At 41.1% G+C, this 22895-nt stretch overlaps 1 protein-coding gene across 9 annotated transcripts in view; it reads right to left on the bottom strand.

The window, feature by feature from the left end:
- LOC105482127 (chondroitin sulfate N-acetylgalactosaminyltransferase 1) overlaps window positions 1–22671 on the bottom strand; it is a 364090-nt gene extending 341419 nt beyond the window's left edge. For 2 of the 9 annotated variants that reach the window (XM_071068545.1, XM_071068542.1), the window contains exon 1: window positions 22295–22355. The gene's annotated coding sequence lies outside the window, so the exon portion shown is untranslated. Of the gene's footprint in view, window positions 1–21376; window positions 22128–22294; window positions 22356–22507 lie in introns of those variants that run through there. The other 7 variants (XM_024792899.2, XM_011742076.2, XM_071068538.1 and 4 more) reach the window with 6 other exon arrangements.
- Window positions 22672–22895: the final 224 nt, after the last annotated feature.

Genomic DNA, 22895 nt, shown 5'->3' with positions numbered 1-22895 from the left:
TAATGGAGAAAAATTATAATACATTCCATCTCCATGGAAGACATCCAAACAATCTTGACAGGTAGAATAATACGTCAGTTGAACAATAAAAACAAATTCAAATCCCAAAAGCAATTTGAAAGTGAATAAATATATAGTATAGAAAAAATACAAAGTACATAAAAATGCAATGCAATAAAGACTTTTTTCTTCTTTTTATACAATCAATTTTATCAATGTGTTTTATCAATTTTCAACATTTAGTAAGTTTATGGGTATTTCACATTCAATCTGCATGTAAAAATCATATTGCAACATAGGAAAATACATTTAGGGCAAAATAAAAATGTTTCAAAACTTGTGGAAATAGTGCAATCATAACAAGCTAAAGAGATGTACAACAGCTGTCTCTTCTTCTCTTTTGTTTGCAATGTGTGCACAGCAAATGTTTTAATTCATCCAAACACGAAGCAGAATTCAGATTTCCTTAGCAGGGGTCAGAAAATTACAGCCTGCTTGTTTTTATAAATAAAGTTTTATTAGAATACAGCTGTGCTCATTCATTTACACATTGTCTATGGCTGCTTTTTTCCTATGATGACAGATTTTAGTAATTGTAACTTATACTGCATGGCCCACAATAGCCTACAATATTTATTTATTTCCCGGCCCTTTACAGAAAAAGTTTTTATGGGATAGTCTCTCACAAAATGCTGTGTCTTTTCCTGAATTTCTAATGTCTAAATATCACTTCCTATAGGATTTTATTTCACGTGCTTGGGACTGAGAAAGTCATTAGGCCCCAAAACCAAAAAAAAAAAAAAAAAAAAAAAAGGAATCATCCAAAAAGTGACACTACTTTTCAAAAAGCCATTAAATGCACAGTTCTTATGCACACTATGTCTGTACGTTGACATTAGAAACCGAATAGATGGTCTACATATTGTATTGGACATGGTTAAAAAGAGAATTTGTAAAACAGTAAATAGAGTTGAAAAAATCACCCAACAAACAGCACAGGGGGAGAAAAAAAGATAGAAATACAAACTAGATTGAGGAACAGAGAGGAGCTCTACAGCACATCTCACTGGAGTTCCAGAAGGAAACACTGACCACATTGGGGAAAGAGGTTATTTTCAAAGAAATAATGGCTGAGAACTTTCCAAGATTGATGAAAGACAATTATCCTTGAGTTCAGGAAGCTCACAAAATGCTGAACAGGATAAAAAAAATATATCCTCACTCATCACATTAAAAATAAAATCAGAAAGGAGAAAGTGGAGGTAGGAAAAACAAAGATATTTAAAGCAGCCAGATTAAAAAGGCATGTTTCTATAAAGAATATCAATTCAATTTAAAACTGACTTCTCAAAAGCCAGAGAAATACTATATTTTAAGTACTGAAAGTTGATTACTTCCAACCTAGAGTTTTATACCTAATGAAACTATCTTTGAAAACTTAGAATAAAATGAAGTTACTATCAGATAAATAAAACTAGGAGAGTTTACTTCTAATGGGTCCTTACTAAAAGAACTTCTAAATAATGTGTTTCAGGAAGGATATATCTCCCAGAAAGAGAGTCTAAGAGGCAAGAAGAAATTGTGATGGGGGAAAAAAAACATAAATGTGGTTAAACCCAAATGAATGCTCACCATTTAGTACAATAGCAATAATAATATCTAATTTGTCAATTTACAAACACAAGATAGATAAGGCAAAAATATTAAACAGGTGGAGATTGCAGTTTTCTAATACTTTCTTTTAGGAAAAAGAAACATAAATATATTGATTAGTGGTTGATTTTAGACTTTGTTAAGTTAGACACATTTGAAAAAATTTCTAAGAGAACAATTAGAAAAACAGTAGAATGTGTAACTTCCAAACTAGTAGAAGAAAAAAACTGGAAAAAGAAAAAACAGAAAATGAAACATAAAAAAAGTAGGATGAATAAGGCACATAAGACAAGACAAGTAGCAGTAATCACAATAAATGTAAATGTACTAAGGCTCTAACTTAAAGACTGAGATCATCACATAGATATATTCTAAATCTAGCTAAATGCTATTTTCATATCAAAATAAAAGGATACACAAAATATTATGATTCTACTTATATGAAGTACTGAGAGTAGTCAAAATCATAAAAACAGAAAGTTGAATGCCAGGGGCTAGGAGATGGATAAACGGACAGTTAATTGTTTAATGGATATAGAGTTTCAGTTTTACAATATTAAAAGAGTTCTGAAGATGGGCAGTGGTGACGGTTGCATAACATGAATGTATTTATTACCAATGAACTGTACACTTAAAAACGGTTAAGATGCTAAATTTTATTATGTGTATTTTGCACAATAAAACATGAGGTAGCCAGGCACCATGGCTTGTACCTGTAATTCTCAGCTACTCAAGAGGCTGAGGTAGGAGGATCATTTGAGCCTAAGAGTTCGAGGCTGCAGTGAGTTATGATCACACTACTGTACTCCAGCCTGAGTGACAGACCAGGATCTCATCTCCATAAAGAAAAACATATTATTTTTTTCTAATAGGAAAATAAGAAAGCAAGACATAGAGTGGAATATTATTCTGCTTTAAAAAGAAATAAAATCCTGACACATGCTACAATATGGATGAACCTCGAAGACATTACAGTAAGTAAAATAAACCAATCACAAAAGGACAAATCACCATATGACTCCATGTATATGAAGTTCTTAAAATGGTCAAATTTATAGAGTCAGAAGGTAGAATGGTGGTTGTCAGGGGCTGGAGGATGAAGGAATGAGGAATTATAGTTAAATAGGTATGAGTTTCAGTTTGGAAAGATGAAAAAAATTCAGGAGATGAGCATTCGTGATGGTTCCATAACAACGTGAATGCACTTAATGCCACTGAAATGTTCACCTAAAAATGGTTAAGATAATGAATTTTATATTGTGTATATTTTACCACAATGAAAAAAAAATTTTAAGACAAAAATATACAAAATAAAAAGATAAGGAAGTTTTAAAGCTGAGGGCTGGTCCACTGTCAGTATCACTTAAAGCAGAACCATAAGACAGTGTGCACCGATTGAAGCAAAAATAGTTATTCATATAAACTACGAATTATTTTTGTCTGAAAAAAAAAAACCTCAATTTAATTAAACCTGTAGATATAAGTAATGTTTATAGAAAACATAGAAGACACAAAACAAGTAAATGACAATATCAGGAAGAGGACTTTCAATTACAAGAGACTTCAGAGACTAAACAATCAAATGCAATGTGGGGCCCTCGTATACAACATTAATCAAACAAAAACAGATACTTTTTGAGATAAGGACAATTTAAACATGGTCTGAGTAGTCAGTAATTTTTAAAGAATGATAATTTTTAGGTATAAAAACAGCATGGTGGTTATGTACAATAAAGACCTTACCAAGTTGAAATATATATGATATTTAGGGGGTATGTTTATATCACGCTACTCAAGGAAAAATCTAGTAGGCCCTATAATTTTCTGGCCACTTGTAGGTAATAGAAAGTCCTAAAGTTACTTTAAGTCACAAAACATCATTGTGATTCAGAAAATAGAATGTTCAGGTCAATGTATGACATTGACTCAAAGGAAGATCAAAACAAACAGTAAGACTTCCTGCTGCATCCTCCAGCTAGGATCTGTACAGGTAGCCTATAGGCTTCTTCTCTCTTTTCTACCCACTTGTTAGCTGCTGTTACTCTTCTCCCTGGGTTTGAAACACATGGAGAAGAAAGACCACATGACCGCCACTGCCATGAAAATGCTGGCTGCCTCACTACAAAAAGAATCCCAGCAACAAGTGTATATTTCCTAGCCTCTCTTAGAGCTAGGCATGACCACAAAAGTGAACCCAGGCTAATAAGCAAAAATATTAGGTGGGGCATCCCAAAAGCCTCCTTAAACAGGAGGGGGCAGACCGTTCCTCTGCCCTTCCTTTCCTTCTATGCCTGGAATGTGATGTGAAGCCTGGAGCTTTAGCAGCTCTCTTTTGCTATAAGCATGAGAAATCTATTCCTAGGATGTGGGAGCAGTGAAGAAGAAGACTTGTTCCTAATAACTGTGGAACCACCATCCCATTCCTGAATTGTCTACTTCTTGACTTATTCTATCAAAGAGAGAAGTAAACTCCCATTTTGTGTTACCATTGTTCTTTCATTTATATGCAGGCAAACTTAATCCTCACTAATGCAAATGGCTTCACATCCTGAAGACCAGCAGATACTCAAACCAAGTTTCTGTCTTTCTCATGGGTACTTCTGTAGGTTTTCCAGGGGCTCCCTGCTGGGCCCCTTTGACAAAAGAAATCCCTGTGATATGGGCAATGCATTTAAGTCTTCTGTTTGTACTGCCCCCATCCCCACCCCAGGAGCCCCTAAAATTCACTCCACAAGCTCTCTGCTGCCTGTGCCTCCTGGGCAGAGGCCAAATTGTTCCAGGCTGGCTCTCCATCCCGCCTTGGCCACATCTGGTCTACAGGAAGCACACACAAATCACACACACAAATCTCTCCAACACACTTGGCAGGGGTGAGGCCCTATCCCAGCTGCTCCCCTTCACTCTGCCACCAAAGTATCTCACCCGAGTCACATGACAGCCTGCCACACTCCCAGCCCCAGAGGACACACAGCCTGCTGTCCAGGCAGCCTCAAGGCAGCTGCTCTCTCCAGGCTTGGGGTGGGGGCGGCACCCACACAACCCTTCCTCCAGGACGAAAGGACAGTGACAGGCGCACAGCACAGGCTTCTTCAAACAAATCCCCTCACACATCCAGTACCCGTGTTTTACTGTATCTTCAGAGTGAGGAGGATTTTCAAGAGCTTGAGCCTGGTGTTTGGATATCTCATTTGAAAACCTCCTTTGGGGTCTTTCTTGCAACTTATTTTAGTAACTGCTAGATAATGTATCCAGCCTGTCAAACTGGAACAAAAACAAATTATTTGTGGATGCACATTTCTGGTAAAGCTTGAAAGAAAAGCAAGGAAACAGTTAACAATATTTGGAAAAGCAGTTACCCGTGGGGTGAGGAAGTGGGAGGAAGGAAGGAAATATGACCAGGAAGCACACGTGAGGGGCTTCAAAGGAATGTTCTAGATGCTTATGGATAGTTATTTGCTTTATTATCATAAGTTAAAATGGATACACGTGTTACATATCCACATATGTATTCATAATTTACAAATTTAAAACTAAGCAAAAGAAGAGACACAAGATAATATCTAAACTCCATAGCAAAGCAATTCGGAAATAAGATCACACTCTGAGAATTAGGTCATGAACTCAACAAAATGGAGGAAGCAAGTCAAAAAATGACTTTTGGGCATAGGTTGAAGGATTTCCTCCAAGGGCTGGGGTGTTGTTCTTAGACAATTCTACAGTGGCAGTCCAGTGGCACAGACAATGCCCTTAACCTATCTAATCTACTTTAATCACCTGCAAGGATAGATCAGAGAAAACCATCGCAGAGCTGGTCGCTGGTACTCCAGAGCTCCCTATAGCAGAAAAGTCTGCAAGCCCTCAGAGGTGAAAAGGGAGTTTTAGCCGGGCACAGGGGCTCATGCCTGTAATCCCAGCACTTTGGGAGGCTGAGGCAGGCGGATTACGAGGTCAGGAGTTTGAGAGCAGCCCGGCCAAGATGGTGAAACCCTGTCTCTATTAAAAATACAAAAATTAGCCAGCCGTGGTGGTGGCACACACCTGTGATCCCAGCTACTCAGGAGGCTCAGTCAGAAGAATCGCTTGAACCTGGCAGGCGGAGGTTGCAGTGAGCTGAGATCGCGCCACTGGATTCCAGCCTGGGCGACAGAGTGAGACTCCATCAAAAAAATAAAAAATAAAGGGAGTCTAAGCCAAAAGAGTCGGGAAGCTGATCCTGCTGGCAGTCTACTCGGCCAGACCAAGGCTCCATGAGCTATAGGGACATTTTATAAAGGCTTCTGAATTCTTTTCACATTACTTTTGTAATTGCCAACGCAACTTTCTAATTATGATCTCGCTTCTTAAGGAGCTTGTCTATGGGAAAAGAAACCGCTGATCATACAGATTTTATTGTTGTTATTAAGGGAATGCTAGCTTTATTATAATTAATAATGATAAGAGCTAATATTTCTGGTGTGCTTATCCCATTTGATCCTCACAATAGCCTTAATCCTATCAACAGGCAGCATAGGAAAGTGATAAAAAGTAACAGACTGCCAAGATTCAAATCCCGGCTCAACCCTGAACAGCTGTGTAACCTTGAGCAAGATGTTAAGCCCCTTCGGGCCTCAGTTTCCTCACTGTAAACAGGATAATGGTAGTGCCTGCCCCACAGGGTTTTCTCGTAAAGCACCTGGCATAATATAAACGTAGGTTTATTATAAATGTTATAATTTATAGGCATAATATAAATGTTATAATTCCCATTTTACAGACAAAACAACTGAGACAATGCTTGGCACACAGTGAGCACAACATAAATGTTTGCTATTATTCCCATTTTATAGACAAAACAACTGAGGCTCAAAGTGGTAAAGTAACTTGCTGAAGTTCCATAGGTAGTAAACGGCAGCTGGTCTAACCCAGATATCTCAGACTTCAGACCCAATGTGCCATACCACCGTGGTGTATAAACTGAATATTCAAGTTGCGGTGACAGTTTTCTGTCAAGGTAAATTAACCTGTTTACCTCTTGGGTCCTTTTCAACCGAGGGGCCTCTCTTGGCTAGGTTATTTACTCAAGACGTGATCACTGCCCTCGCAGTCTGAAAATGCAAGATGCCAGGCCTCTGAAACAGAAGACCCGACTCCTCAGCTGAGCCCTGGTCTGGCCCAGCTACAGCCAATGCACCCTCCACGACAGCTGTCTGCTGCCCTCTCTGACTAGCTCCTGAACTCTGAAATTCTCAAAGGCTGCGCTGGAATTTTCACCTTTGAGATTTCAGCTTCTAACAATATGCCAATGAAAAAATATCACGCTAGACAGATTCAGATGATCCCAACCCTATCTTCAGCTGACCGTAGGCAACTGTCCTTCCTTCAACATCTTTCTAACCTACCCAGGCCAAAATACGCTGTATCTGTGAAGGGTCTGGAAAACGGGAAATGGTCCAAATGTCATCATCTGTCAAGGGCCTCCACTGCACTGTAGAAAATGCACAGGGAATGAGCCTAGCTCCTGTTCCACCTCTACCACTAGCAACCACGTGAACTCTGAGAAGCATGTTTGCCTCTCTGAGCTTTGGCTTCTCCTTTTGTGGTGCAGAAACACTGGACTAGATGATCTATACATTCCCTTCCCTTCTTTGATCTTTATTTCCATGTTTTCATTCAGAGCCAGATCTCATTTTGATGTGACCACATTCAAAAACAACTCACAATAAACTCTCACTTTAGGGAGATACACACACGCTGATTTCCATAATGCATAAATAGAAAGCAACGCCGTTGCTATTGGCAATTGTGAAGGGATAAAGTCACTTTCAAAACCCCAACATGAGCTGCTGGGACCACTGAGAGGGAAAAAACTATTAGTCCGATAACCATACATTACACAAAACGTATGGAGTGGAAGCTTTTATTCCTGAGAGTAAGAAGCAACGAACTGGGCCTGTTCCTAATCTGGTTCATGCCAATCAGCCCAGATTACATGTGTATGTGTATGCCTGAGTGTGTGTGCACAAATGAGAAAGTACTGTGAACATCTCAAGAAACGACCATACTCATTAGGACGATCATCTGAAAATGATATCAGATAACTTACCAAAGATACTAGAGTGATTCATAATCTTACTTTTGGCCCTGTCCAGACAAAATACTTGCTGCTAAATCAGCGATGCAAATATATTTTTGAATGAGACTGCACAGAATAGATAAGTTGAGAAAGTAAGTAAGGGTTCGCCACATGGATTTTTCAGTGATGGTGTTTTCATATCTAAAAATACTCTTTTCATCATCAGCACGTATAAAACGTAACTACCTATTGATTGGTTTTTTCTTCTTCCCAGTATCGTTGTAATTTATATTTTTTACGATTTAAAGCTACTTTATGATGGCTCCATTGAATAAAATTAATGCCACCAAGTAACTAATCTATATAACTTTTCAGAAGTCTGATTCATAAAAAATGCAAACTACAGATGATAAATTTCTCCACACAGTTTTTAGAGGTTTCGTAATCTTTGTAGCATAATTTCTCTCAGTAGCCCAATAGTACTGAATATTTCATCAAATTTTTATGCAATATATTTGGTACACTGGCACTCTAATAGGAAAGGAAAAAAAAAAAGACAAATGATCCAAAAAGCTGAGGTATGTTGTAGGTAATGACCAGACAATTATTCTGAATGATAATGCCAGGCTTGCCCCGAATACTTTGCCTAATTAGACTTCACACGAGAGAAAAAAATGCTTTAATATTTAACAAGTATAAGGGTGCAATCCATGTGCACAAATCAGGCTCGATAAGGAGTATTGCTGATTAAAAAGAAAGACAGATGGCTACGGGAAAGGTATAATCATTAAATGTAAGACCTCACAGACTCCAACTGTGAACACCAGCCACGTTCTTTAAAATTACCACTTCAACCACAGAAGCTCAGTGCATTATTTAGTCCTGTCCTCAAGCTCAGCAGACCACAAATACACCCACATCATAGATTGAATAAAACAACTTGGTTCAAATAGATCATCTTTGTTGTTTCTCAAAACCATCTTTTCTTAACCACTTTTGGTGATGTCAGAATCCCAGAGAGTCCAGATGTCCAACACGTCTCTCATAATCGTTTCAGCTAGGTACTTAGTCCTCCTTTTTATTACCTTCAAGAACACTTAATGTGTTGGAAGCCTTCCTGCCTCTATTAAATCCAGCCAGCCTGCCACAAGAGTATGAATATATAATTTGTTTATAGGTAGCTTTTAAGAAAACACATAGTATGCAGGAATATAGTTGAAAACAGGCATGCTTATAAACTGAAAATTATAGTAAAAGAGATTTCTAAAGGTAAGTTTTCTCTTTGGTTTCTCCAGGGTCAGATTTACACTCAAATACAGGGATCCTTGAATGTGATTTGTCTATTCATGAACACAGTTTCTTATTAACCATGTCAACTATTAAATTGCTACATTTATTCTTTACACACACCTTTATCAAGAACCTACTGTGCCTACACACTGTACTATACTTGCCAAACTTCTGAGAAGACATTATAAAACTGTGTAAACTATGGTTCCTATACTCCAGGAATCTATAATCTGGTCCAAATATAATGTAAACACAGCTAAAACTTCCACTGCCACGTAATGTATTACTCTTGGTACCCATAGAGGTACCATAGCAGTCTTGGGAGTAAAAGCTTTAGAGACAGACAGATATTTGTTCCAGTGCTGGTTCGGCCTGTCACAGTCGTCTGACCAAAGTATTCCATCGATGTGAACCTCAGTTCCTCAAGCATTTTTGTACGTGTTGAAAAAATAAATTCTACAAATGGAATGTTTCAAATAGGGTTTAGCACATAGAAAAATTTACTAATCTTCTGCCATTTCCACATGACCAGAAGAAAAACAAGCCTTAATTGAAAAACCAACTATTCAACCCTTGACTTAGATACAATGATACCCATATCCACATCTTATCTCTCTTTGGATACTTACAATCCCACTTTTGATACATAATAACTGTACATACTTATGGGGTACATTTGGTTTTTGATACATGCACACAATATGTAAATGATCAAATCAAAGCATACAATTCCATTTTTTACTTGTGTCCCTAAAGAAACTCCTCAGAACTAATCTTACCAAGTGTTTCCAGGAAGATCATAAATTTGAAGTACAGAGAAAAAAGAATTTCAAACTTTAATTCACTAGCTGGATGTGTACAGATGAAGCTAAGGTCATTTAGAGTCCATTTGATTCATGAAGCTTTTTGCCACCATCTCCATTTCTGATGTTGTAAAATAAACAGGAAATACAAATACACCCCTGTGCCTTGAAGTATGCAGTGAGGGCTCACCATCCCCAGGGAATATGTGTGACTGAAATGCCAGGGGTTCAAGTCCAGGTCCTGCTGCTCACAGCACAGAAAGCCAATCTCCAAGAAAACACATATTGCCAGGGAAGAAGGTTTTCATCAGATACCATCTCCCTGACCCACTAAAATTAGGCATTTATGCAGCAGGGAAGGAATGTAAGTATGCACAGGAAAGCAGGAATGAGGGAGGGGTAAGGAAGAGGAGCTGGCCAACAGGCAGCAAGTGGTCGCTTAGGCAATTATGGTAGATGAAGGGTCTGGTGTTTGTTCAGACTTGGTGATCTGGTAAGTTTCAGCTCCTTGACACTATCTGGGAGTCCTGAGGGTTGGTTTTCTGAGAAAGGAACTCAGATAAGACAAATGTAAGTTTCTTAAGTTTTCTATGTTTATTCAAAAGAAGCCATAAACATCAATTCTATGGGACAATTGGACCAGTTTCAGATGCCCCAAGGGTCAGTAAGCCCTAGCATAGCAATATATTCCTTTTCTTGTATTTCAATCTCCCGTGAGCTCCTGGGATCAGAATCTCCCATCTGTTCATCTATGTAACTCCAGCATCAAGCACAACACCAAGCATACAACAGAAGTCTAAAACTATATTCTGAACAACTTGAGAGCAGGCATCTTGGTAGTTCATTATTATAAGGGGCACCTAAAATTGCCTGCCTATTGGCCATGGTACCTAATGATGTTGCAGAGCGCATCAAGTGCAGATTGATGAAAATAAGGAACCTGGGTTCTATTCTTAACAGCATCATTCATTCCACTAAGTAGCTGGGTCATCTTAGGTAAGTCACTTAGCCTCTCTGGGCCTCTGTTGCTCATCTTCAAATTAGATGGATAGTACAGATCACCTCAAACCTGCTATTATTTCTGCAAAATACTGTTGCTAGATCAAATGATCTCAGAGATGCTATTATTTCTGCTAATAACAGCATTAGCAGAACGCTAATGCTATTTTTTTGCTAATCAATGATTTGCTAACCAATGGTTTTTGCTAATCACTGGTTCTCTCATTAATTCCAACTCCAACATGTTATTGACAAGATTATTAAATGAAACCTACAAATCCTCCAGGAATGAAGTATCTCTTTCAAATGCACGATTTTGCCATTTCAAAGATTTCTAGCTCATGTAAATTAAATAAATGAATATGGTCAGCTTCATTCAGAGCTTTGCTATTCATTCTCTGCCCTTCTTTCCTACATGATGGAGAGCAATGGCAATACCTGGCGATTTCACACACTGGCGTGTCATCTGCCCTGAGAATAACACAACCGTCACTTGTGGACATCAGGGAAAGGGGTTTAAAGAAGCCAGTGCCTCCCACATGCCTTCACCTTAGTGGGTGGCCAGCTCCACCAGCCAGAGAAGCCCCTCCTCATGCGTTCAAGCAACCAGACAATTTTACAAGGGTCCCACATTCACCACCATCCCACCTCAGTGAAAAGTGCAAATTGTCACTTGTTACCCTGTGTCCATCAATAAAACTTACCATCTTGAGAGGACAGGGAAAAAATACAGTCCTGGTACTTAGGCAGCAAATAATTCCTGCAGTTGATTCAAGAGGTCAGTGTCTCGAGTGGGAGAGAAAGCAAAGAAAAGCCTGTAGTTCTGCATTTCCATCAGAACACCAAACATGAAGATACCGGTTCTACATACAGGGTCTAAGGAGGTGTTCTCTGAGGCCTCTGTTATCCACACGAATAATGCCCCAAGCACTGGTGCAGACTAGTTCTTGGAAGAAGGCAAAATGCTAAGTCCAATAAAGCTAGATAAATTCCTTTTTATACCTGGGGATATTAATGGGAAAAAACCCTCAGGATTTTTAATTACTTAAGTGAATAAGATGTTCTCTACAAAGGAAAGCTGTTTTTGAGAGCACCCCAGACCCAAAATGTTGAACCAGCTTAGTCGATCCAACAGAGTAGCTCATTTTCTGCTCAGATTTTGGCTTCAGCCACCCTCTGGACTGATGAATCAATTCACAGTCCACAAATTTCATTGCTTTGCATTTGATTAAATTCCTACTTTAGGGATTAAGAACTTGCTCATGGCCACAGAGTGAGTCAGCTACAGAGTTCTGTCTCCACCAAGCTAGTTTCCTACTGTAGAAACTTGTCTACACCTCCATCTGGAGGAGAAGTAAAAAAGAAAAAAACAAAAGAAAAAGCCTCAAACTCAGCTCTCTCCTGTTATTCAGACCCAGAAATACATGGGCCATAAGTTTAGTTAAAAGGCGAAAGAAATCTCCCTGCCAAAAAGCATGCTTTAGACAACTTGGAGGGCATAGGTGCATCCAAAGAAATATCCCTGCAAAATATGTCTCCTCCCTTGTTTACCCATTATGTAGCCACAAATGTACTCAGAGAAAAAAAAAAAATCTTACTTCTATGCATGTAAGATACTCAAAGGTAACCTGGAAATTTCAAGTTACTTTTATGTATGGAGGTCCAAAAAGATGTATTCATTTCCTATCCTCTTGTATAAAGAGTAGATGGTAAATAATAACAGAAAAGCTATTATCTTTTGGGTAACTAATTAAAGTAGCCAGGGGACATTAGGAATTCATCATTTAACAGCAGGTCCTAGTCATTTCTCTTAGTCTAGAACTTCAAAGGTATCAAGGGATTCCTGGGATTAGTTTCCAAACCCAAGCAGTTTATCATAGTGACACGCACACAATAGGTATTCAGGACATACTTGATTGTAATAATCTAGAACTTACACATTTAAAAAACTAAGAATAGAAACAGGAGATACAAGGCCTAAAGCAAATAGAGCATGCTCCTCATCGTCTTCCAAATGCTCCTTGACGCTCGTTTTCTTTTTCATGTTTCTTTCCTGTCCCTCTCCGCCATAACAACAGTGGACACATACATTAAGGATTTACCATGTGCTGCAGCGTTTACATACATTAGCTCAATGACTCAGCAAACCACTCGCTAAAATAAGCATGATTATCCCCTGCATTTCATGGATGAGAAACGGGAATCTAAAACATTAAGTAGGCAGGTTGCGGTGGCTCGCACCTGTAAACCTGGCACTTTGGGAGGCCAAGGAGGGTGGATCACCTCAGGTCAGGAGTTCGAGACCAACCTGGCCAACATGGTGAATCCTCATCCTGCCAAAAACACAAACATTAGCCGAGTACGGTGGCACGTGCCTGTAATCCCAGCTACTCAGGAGTCTGAGGCAGGAGAATCTCTTCAACCCAGGAGGCAGAGATTGCAGTGAGCCGAGATCATGCCACTGTACTCCAATCTGGGCAATAGAGTCAGACTCCATCTCAAAAAAAAAAAAAAAAATTAAGGAACTTTCCCAGGTTCACAGAGTTAAAAAGTGAGATTGTTGTGCATGACTGTATCTCCCAGGCCCATTCACCAGGGGTACTGTTTCCTTATTCAGTTCATTGGTTCCCAGATTTTTTCACTTATTTGTGTGCTTTGCATATGCTCATGATACTAATATTCCCAAGAACCATTTGAACTAACTTGGATTTCATTTCAAGGACTATGCCTCTTCCCACTAAGCTGTCCTTCTGTTTTTTTTGTTTGTTTGTTTGTTTTTTTAAGTTTGTACAATTCATCTTAATACACTCTACTAGTTCCACAAAATGGGTTTTTGAAAATTACAATAACTTGCTTGAAACAAACTGTTCTCCAATTCAATACGATTTTTAAATTTTGGGATTTTTTTTTTTTTTAAAAAAAAAGCCTGAATCAAGCTTCTCTTGCACCTGGGCAGGTTCTGTTCGCTTATTCACAGAAGGGATGGTTTATGCCTGTATGCCATGGCATAATAAATAACGAGTTAAGGCTTCCTGCTCCTGGCTGAGGCAGACGTTTCTGAACTGTAATGATTTTGTAAAATCCACATTCCCTCCCTACCACACACAACATCTACCCTGGGCACCAAACAAGGCAGCTCATTATCATAAAACCACTTGGAACATCTCTCTAAAGACCCTCCCTGATCTAACAACACAGACTGATACACAGAACTGCAAGCAGGGCCCTACACAGGCCTCCATGGAGCTGGCTCCCTGAATCATAGTGAAACAGACCTGATGTAATTAACCAAATCCCCAACTGGGGGAAAAAGGCTAATTTCTCCTGTGACAATAGCTGCCCCTTAAAGATCTCGAGTAGTTATTGCCAGACAACTAATAATTTTGACTTAGCTACTCACTGACAGGGGATGTACTGCCTTTGGAAAAATCCTGCAGTGGGAGGCCAGGGAGCCAGAAGTCCATAAGAGGCAATGCACCAATCTGGAGATATATCAGGCTGCAGCTCTCCTCTGAGCTTTTCAGCAGAAACCATGCAGCTAGTGCAGCACAGCTGAGCTCCTGACTCAGCCTTGGACCCCTCAAGAAATGGCCACTCATATCCCCCTGCATCCTGGATTCCCAACCCCTTCTGTTCACCTGACCTCTAACTTCATTTCTGACTTGTTTCAACTTCCACGAGACCTAAGTTCTTGACTTCTTCTTAAAATAGCTTTTCCCTTAACTCTTGTACCCAAACCCTATTCTACACCACAGGTACCTGTCTTGGGCTCCAAGCTGTCATTTGCCTCCTGGCCATCCTCTTTGGCCAGTTTAGGTAACAACCAAGTGTCACAGGGACCCTACACTGCTGCCAGGTTTGTCCCGGCCCCTGGTGGGAGAACCAAAAACAACATTCTAAAGGAACTGACTACACTCAGCCTTGGATTTTAGCTACTTTTGTCTCTACCACCACTCTGTCAGTCGAGGGCAGGTGGGAAGAGGGAAGGGAAGAGGGAGGGTGAGAGGAGAGAGATGAGAAGAAAGAAGAAAACAGACACTGCTATTGGTTGGTACCTACTACTTCCTGGTGGCTTGGAACCTTACCTATACCTTTTGTTTAATTGTTGCAACAAGCCTACAAGGTGTTATTATTCCCATTTTGCACGTGAGGAAGCTAAGCCTCAGAGATGTTGAGTAATGGAACAAGGTTCCCCTAGTCAGTAAGGAGTAGAGCTGGAATTCAAACCCCAGTTTGTCCACCACCAAAGTCTCAAACCCTTCCTCTCTCCTGCACTGTCTTCACATCTTGGTATTCCCTGCAGTGTCTAGCAGAGTACCTTCATAGAACAGGTGCATAAAAATGTTTGATAGATGAATGCATGCATGGTTGACTCCAGCCTTAATACCTTAATATTCTGCAACCCACACACTTGATCTTGTTCATACTTTCTGCTTATAACATGCCTCCCAAATGCCTTGATTGGAAGTTAGATGTTAAACAGAGATGTTGCTCTACATTGTATTTTTGAGCTGCTAGAAAAAGCTACATACACAAATCTATAAATTAAAAGTACTGAAGAAGACCCTCTGACAAAAATTATTTTGTTATCTTGCTCCATCATGCCCAGAAATGGAGACAAATACAATACTCTAAGGAAAATCAAGTTTGCATGTTTTGTTAACCCTCAGAACTCAAGACATTTTCCAGGCTGCCAATTCAATGAGTATTTACGCTGGAAAAGACAGCAAAGAGGTCACGAGCTCAGATCCTGGAGCCAGGCAGACATGGACTAAGGCCCAGCTACCACACTTACTAGCTGACCTTGACTTGCTTCCTAAACCTTAGCGTTCTCATCTGTAAAACACAGATAATAAGAGTGCACAGTTCCTAAGGTGGCTGTGCTGATTAAATGAAGAACTCATGTACCACACTAAGCAGAGTACCTGCTACATATTTAAGGGCTGCATCAGCGTTAGCCATTTTTATCATGGGAAGAGAATAATCGTGGTAGAAGTGAAACAAGAACTTAAATGAATTACTTAGCTTTGCAAACATTATTATAAGCACTAAGTTTACCTGAATCCTCTGTTCCAGCTTATTGCAACTACTAGAATGATCTACTCTGAAAGCAATGCAGTCAATAATGATACCATTAATAACAACAACCAACAGTTATATATTGATATGGTTTGGTTCTGTGCCCCCACCCAAATCTCATGTCAAATTATAATCTCCACATATGGAAGGAGGGGCCTTGGGGGAGGTGACTGAATCATAGGGGCAGACTTCCCCCTTGCTGTTCTTGTGATAGAGTTCTCACGAGATCTGGTTGTTTGCAAGTGTGTAGCACTTCCCCCTTGGATCTCTCTCTCCTGCTGCCATGTGAAGATGTGCTTGCTTCCCCTTCACCTAATGCCATGATTGTAAGTTTCCTGAGGCCTCCCCAGCCATGCCCCCTGTGCAACCTGTGGAACTGTGAGTCAACTGAACCTCTTTTCTTCATAAATTACCCAGTCTCAGGTAGTTCTTTACAGCAATGTGAGAACAGACTAATACATGTGTATATTTATGTATCTATTTTATATAACATTTTTAAAAATTGTATATATTACATAAAATATACAATGTCATATAATATATAATAATATATTTTTATATGATATGATAATGATAATGATGATGAATGATATAAATTATTATATGATATATAATATAAAATGTTATATCTTATATGATATGTATTATCACATATATCATAAATAATAGTATATATTCATATATTATATATTATGTATTAATATATCTTATATGATATATAAAATGTACATACACACATATATAACCTTTACTATGCTCCAGACATTGTTCTAACCACTTTTACAAATGACAGTGTCACACAAAGTTATGCAGGTTGTGCCACACAAGCATGCCCTGCAGGGACTTCAGCCCATTCTCTGTTGACCAGACTGAGCACCCGACATGCAACAGTCTACCACAGAGGAAGGGGTTCCTAGCACAGTCCTGTGTACATATATTGACCTATTGACGGATACATTAACTTTAGCATGTTTTTAACGTTGGAGAAACAGAAGTAGAAAGTCACTTTTGAGAGAACACAAAGCCTAAGTCAAAGACCACCATTTTAGTAATTTTATTAACGGAATAGATGAACATAGCACAAAAATCACCAGTGGCCAATTCCTAGTAATAAGCTGCAGTGCTGTGTGCCCATGTGCCTTAAGAATACAAAAACAAGGCTGACCCTCAGCATACATGGACAATTCACATCTACCTCCTCCCCATTTCCTGCTCCTCTGTTCCTCCATCAACTCAAATGTCCTTTGTGTGTGCAAATGAAACAAAATATCAAATATGACTGCAGGGTAACCACATGCGTTTTATGCATTGCCTAAAAACAGCAACAAAAATTATCTGTGCAGCAAAGTAATGTTTCCCTAAGTCATAGGTTCAAAACATGAAATTCTAGCAAACAATTATTTTTGTGCAGGCACACCTCCCAAGTGCTGGTTCCTAAAAATGACTCCCAGGTTTAAAGACTCATTCATTTCCTCTCAACTCAGCCATCGATAAGCTTGTTCAGCTTGGAGCTCTTGCCCAAACTAAATTGTCCCATCCCGCATAAGGCTTTGTACCTATCATCTTGGCATGGACCCAGCTTCAGTCTGGGAAGATGAAGGAGAGGGAGGGAGACACCATGGCCTTTGCTAGCTGGGGGTTTGAGGACAAGCCAGACTCTTGCAGTTCTGGGGAAGCATTAGTTTGTGCAAATGGGATCTCTATAACCTTTCATGTGCACAGAATCCTAAAAGTAATCCAAAACATTTAGCTTAATCAGAGGGAAATGATATTTAAAATGTTCTACAGCCTTCATCCAAAAGTTATTCCTCTCACCCTCCCCTCTTAAGAGTACTGACCTAGACCTTGATTTAAAAAAAAAAAAAAAAAAAAAAGTGGGGAGGAGTGCAAAAACCGGACTGTGTTATTGTAAAATCCTGCCATGTAAAAATCAGAATTGGATGTCTGATAATTTTTCAAACTCAGATACATTATGCTAGATAAGATAGGAAAACCACTGGTAAGATTTAAGACCTACAATGCACTAAACTTTTCTCTGTTGCAAATTTTTGTTGTAGTTTGGTTGGATTTTGTTCATTTGCTTCTGAGACAAGGTCTTGAGATGTTGCCCAGCGTGGTCTTGATCTCCTGCGTGCTTAACAAATCCTCCTACCTCAGCCTCCCAAGTAGCTGGTACTACCACACCTGGGTCTAACTGTTTCTAATTTTACTTACAGATTAAAGGTATTTAGTTTGTCATTCAAATTAAATTTCATGGAAAACCTGAAAATATAATGTTCTCATTCATTTACATACAATATGGCAATATTTTCAGTAATAACGTTTGTTTATATACACTGTCAGCAATTTTTCTACCAAATAGCAAATTATATCTGAGAAATAAAAACACAAATAACTAAAAACACCTTTGAGTTTTTCAGTAAATATTCTCAAGCTTGACTAACTTCATTCACAGTAGAATTTAGAAATAAGAGGTCTTTTCAAAAACACACAGAAGAAAGGTGCCTTTCAGTGATGCATCTTGGAATGCGATAAAACATTTTTTGAAGGTGAGATTTAATGTGGCTCCAATTTTTTTTTTTTTTTTTTTTTTGAGTCTCACTCTGTTGCCCAGGCTGTAGGTCACTGGTGTGATCTAGGCTCACTGCAACGTCTGCCTCCTGGGTTCAAGTGATTCTCCTGCCTCAGCCTCCCGAGTAGCTACAATTACAGGCACGTACCACCACGCCCAGCTAATTTTTGTATTTTTAGTAGAGGTGGGGTTTCGCCCTGTTGGCCAGGCTGGTCTCGAACTCCTGACCTCAAGGGATCCGCCCACCTCAGCCTCCCAAAGTGCTGGCTGTGAGCCATTTTTTTAAAAAGGAAAGATAACCAGAAGTTTCTGCTAGCCAGATAAAATTGCTTGAAAAACAACTTAGATTGCTGTGAGTGCTACAAATACCTATTTAGGAAATAAACCTTTTTAAACACATTCAAAGATAAAAGTAAGCTGTACCAAAGACATACAAAGAAAACCGCTGAAATACTAGATGAAAATCATATATATTTTTTCAACGTTTTAAAAAAATCATGTTTGAAAATTAGGATATATAAAATACAAATCCAAATTCTTACATCTCTTTTAAGTCCTTAACTCTAAAGTTATTCAAAAATAGCACCAAATCCATCATTTAAGACCACTTCCATTTATTTTTAGGCCTTTGGCTAATGCTTTTGACACAAAGTTGCCCTTTTTCTAATAAAGTATTCCATGTCATGAACCCAGGAAGTTAAATTTCTTGGCTACCTTAAAGGACAGGATAACGGTAATAAATGACAGCCTGGGGTGATACACTATGCTGAAGAGGCCCCCTAGTGGTGAAGTTACTCTCCAACCCGGTTTCATAGGTTTTATAAGACTGCTTCATCATGAGTGCAAAATCAATAGGTAATAAAGTTTACCTTAGCTTTGCCTCCGTAATAACCTCTATTAGCCCTAATATATAGTAGGGCTATGATTTAAAATCTCAAGGTCCTTTCATCAGGAATTATTAAAAGATGGATGTGACCCGAAGAATAACTTCATTACATTCTGCATTTTAAATCAACAAATCTTTATTTAGTCCTTATGCCCTGCCAGGCACTGCGTTAGACATTGAGGAAATAGGAAAGATGAGGACCCTTGCAGATCTCACTGTTATTTCTTTTTAATGTAATAACATGGCATTAAGAACAGAGCTAGGGCAATATGAAGATTGGTAAGTACGATTCATCATCATATGAACTTATGATGGATTCTTAGGAAGATACAAGAAAAAGCTGAGGTATTGCCCCAAAGTTTCAGCTCCTTATTTTCAGCACCCATTCTAGGCAGCACCTGAGATTCTTCAATAAATAGTCAATGGATACATGAATGGAAAGTAGGGTTACAAAGAAGGAATTTTTACAATTTTTTTAAATGTTGAAACATGCTGGAGTTGGGGATCCCTAAATGTAAAGAAAGACAAAAAAAAAAAAAAAACTAAAAGACAACATTTATGAAGTGCATACTGTGTACTCCGGGCACTAGGCTAAGTTTCCAAACCTAATTTCCTCCTGCTAAACATCACTATAAGGTGAGGAGTATTATTGGCATTTTACAAATTAGGACACCAAGGCCAGGAAAGGGTAAGTAACTTGCCCAAGGTCATACAGTTAATAAGTGGAAGAAGCCGCCTGGAGCTCAGGTCTCTGGAACCCCAAAGCACAAGCTTACTGCACTGTAATGTAAACGGATGAATCCAAACGTTGGAGATTCTGTTTTAAAACCCACTAATACATTTTACAAATAGACATATCAGATTTTAGCACACAAAGATGAACAGGATTAAAATATTTCGATATTGTATTATATGGAGTTCATATGGTGTGGTAGCTCAAGGCAGACGAATCATGAAATATGTAAGGTGATCTTACAATGGGTATGGCCCATCTCTTGCTTTCTAGGAATTGACCATCTTCTTGGAACCCAGTACCTAGTCCCCTGGGTATTATGCACAATCACAAAACGTGTTCAAGTTGCCTTTTATGCCTAAGGCTTACATAAAAATTCATCTTGCCTTTCTGCGTCTATTTCCAAGTTTGAAGGACCTTTCTCCCTCCAATTAGCAACATTTCAGCACTGCACAGGCTTATTAATGCTCACTGTTGCAAGTAACACCAAGGTAATTTGACTTTCTTGTAGGAACAATGTCGACAAAATCCAAGAAATCCTACAGAATTAAATTTAAATTTCTAGTTTAAAAAAAAAAAAAAACAAAACCCCGTGAAAGAACAGTTCATTATCTTTACAGTTCATTATCTATATTATCTAGACGTATCTAATGACATTAAGTAAAAACTGTGCCAAGGCTTTGAAATCAGAATAAAAGTGGAGTTTGTGAAATTTAACCACTCTATCCTTTTTATTAGCATTTCATTTATGAGTATTTCCCGAGGCTCACTGTTTTGGCAGGCACAGTGCTGTTAACATCTCTTCCTTTCTCACCATTCTTTGCTCATCGATGAAAAGATAACTTCAAAATCTCTGACAGTAGTGCAGGTGCAGGAAGCGCGATGGAAACAAACAACTTTACCTCCGCTTCCTACAGCTTTCCTCTCCTCCCTGCCCTTCCAACCCCCACCCCACCCCAAGATCATGCCCTCGCACAGCTTCTGCCCCACCAATCGCACGGTCCCATGGGCATATTCGGACAGCGGTGACCCTCAGCCACATCCCCCACGAGCGCGGTCCAGGGCAGGCGAGCGCGCTGCCCACCGGCCACCCTCGTCACGCCCCCTCCACCCTCTCCATCCCAGCCACAATAATACAATAACAGCAGTCATCGCGCGGCACGTGAAAAGGCTACTTTTCAGTGGGTTTTGCAGAAAGTAATCAGACAGCGGAAGGCCATGAGAAAGGCTGGTGAAGCCAAACCGACCTCGGGAGCGCAGCAACCCCGGACCCTCCCTGGAATCCCCCTCCGCGTCCCCGCGCGCCCACCTGGAGGCGCCGCGCCCTCGGCCTGCCGAACCGCTCCCCGGCCCCTGCCCGTGCCCTGGGCCCCCGGCTGGCAGCGGCGGAGGGAGGCCAGGCGCGGCACAGTCCTCCGCAGCTGCACGAGCCACCCTGAGGTCGCGGGCTGGGCGGGCGCGAGGGAGGCGCGCGGGGCTATGGGGATCTGCCGGCGCCACTGACGCCCCGGCGCGGCGCACCGCTCCCAGCTGGCCCGGGAGGGGACCCGACTCACCCGAGGCGCCCTGCTGACTGCCCGGCCCGGCTCCGGCCGCTGCCGCCGTCGCTGAACTTTCCCTCCTGCGCGGCCGCGGCGGACTCGGCTCCACCTCCCGCTCAGGCAGCCGCGGAGCCTCCAGGGACCCCGGGGGCGGGGAGCAGCAGCGGCGGCGGCGGCGGCGGCGGCCGCTCGGGCGGGAGCAGCCACGGCCAAGCCCGGCGCCCCGCGGCGGGGTGGGTCCGGCCGGGGCTGCCAAGGCAGGGCTGGGGTAGCGCTTAGCCGCGGGCACCCGCGTCCCCCACGGCCCCTCTGCAGTGCGTCCCTGCGCCCGTCGGAGCTGGGCGACCTGGCCGAAGGCTGTCACTCTCGGAAGGGAACGCGCTTGGACACCAGGGGCGGTTTACACGTGACTGGTCACCGAGAGCCGGAGAAGTTTAGAGACTAGGACACTGTGGTGTGGCCCGAGTTGCAGGAGAGAGGTGTCCAGTCTCCACGGGGTCCTTATTCTTGCAGGACAGAGTTCCCCATTCCCCCGCTCCACCCGCTCTGTTCCCTTGGCTGCCCTCCCAGCCGAGCGCCGACTTCCATGCAAAAACTTTGTAAATCGCACTTCAGGGAATTCATGCCTTTAGTCACGGTCTCTTCTTGGTCAGCTATAACGCCGTCCCTCGAGAGCTTCTACTTACAGCGAAGGTCAGGAACCCCTGTTAACTCTCACACCCCACCACTGTGGGTAAGCGATGTCTGCAGGGACCCCTGACGGCCACTGGGAGGCCAGGAGAGAAGCGGGAGAGGAAGGGCTAAAAGGCAAGTACGCGGAGTGCTGGGTAATGAAAGATCCACCGCCACCTCTCACACACACAGGCACACAACCTCCAGGGCCACAGGTCGCCTTTTACCTGTAAGTGCTCCAGCGCGTCTCTGTGGGAGAGAGTTGGGAAACGATCGCCAATTTTCACTGTAATTGAGGGGGACTCGGGAGGAGTCAGTGTTAGACTGGAAGAGGTCATCACCTGCAGATGCGGTTAAGCAAGTTGCAGAGGCCCCAGGGCTGAGCCACGGCAGAACCAGAGCTGGAAACCAGTCCTATGACTCCTGAGGCAGTGCTCCTTCTACTGCCTAGCCTGGCTCCTTCTACTGCCTGGCTCGAAGTCTCCATCTGGGAGATTCCAGCGCACCAGACTTTATGTGGGTACAGGGTAGGCAGTCCGGAGGCTATAGGCACAGTCTTGAAGTAGCTCAGTTTCCATTATGCTCCTGCTTACCTGCAGGAAGCATCCCTGAAGC

Source organism: Macaca nemestrina, chromosome 8 (assembly GCF_043159975.1).
Source record: "Macaca nemestrina isolate mMacNem1 chromosome 8, mMacNem.hap1, whole genome shotgun sequence".
Lineage (NCBI taxonomy): Eukaryota > Metazoa > Chordata > Mammalia > Primates > Cercopithecidae > Macaca > Macaca nemestrina.
Note: the sequence above shows the minus strand (reverse complement) of the source record. Positions and strands in the feature narration are given on the sequence as shown.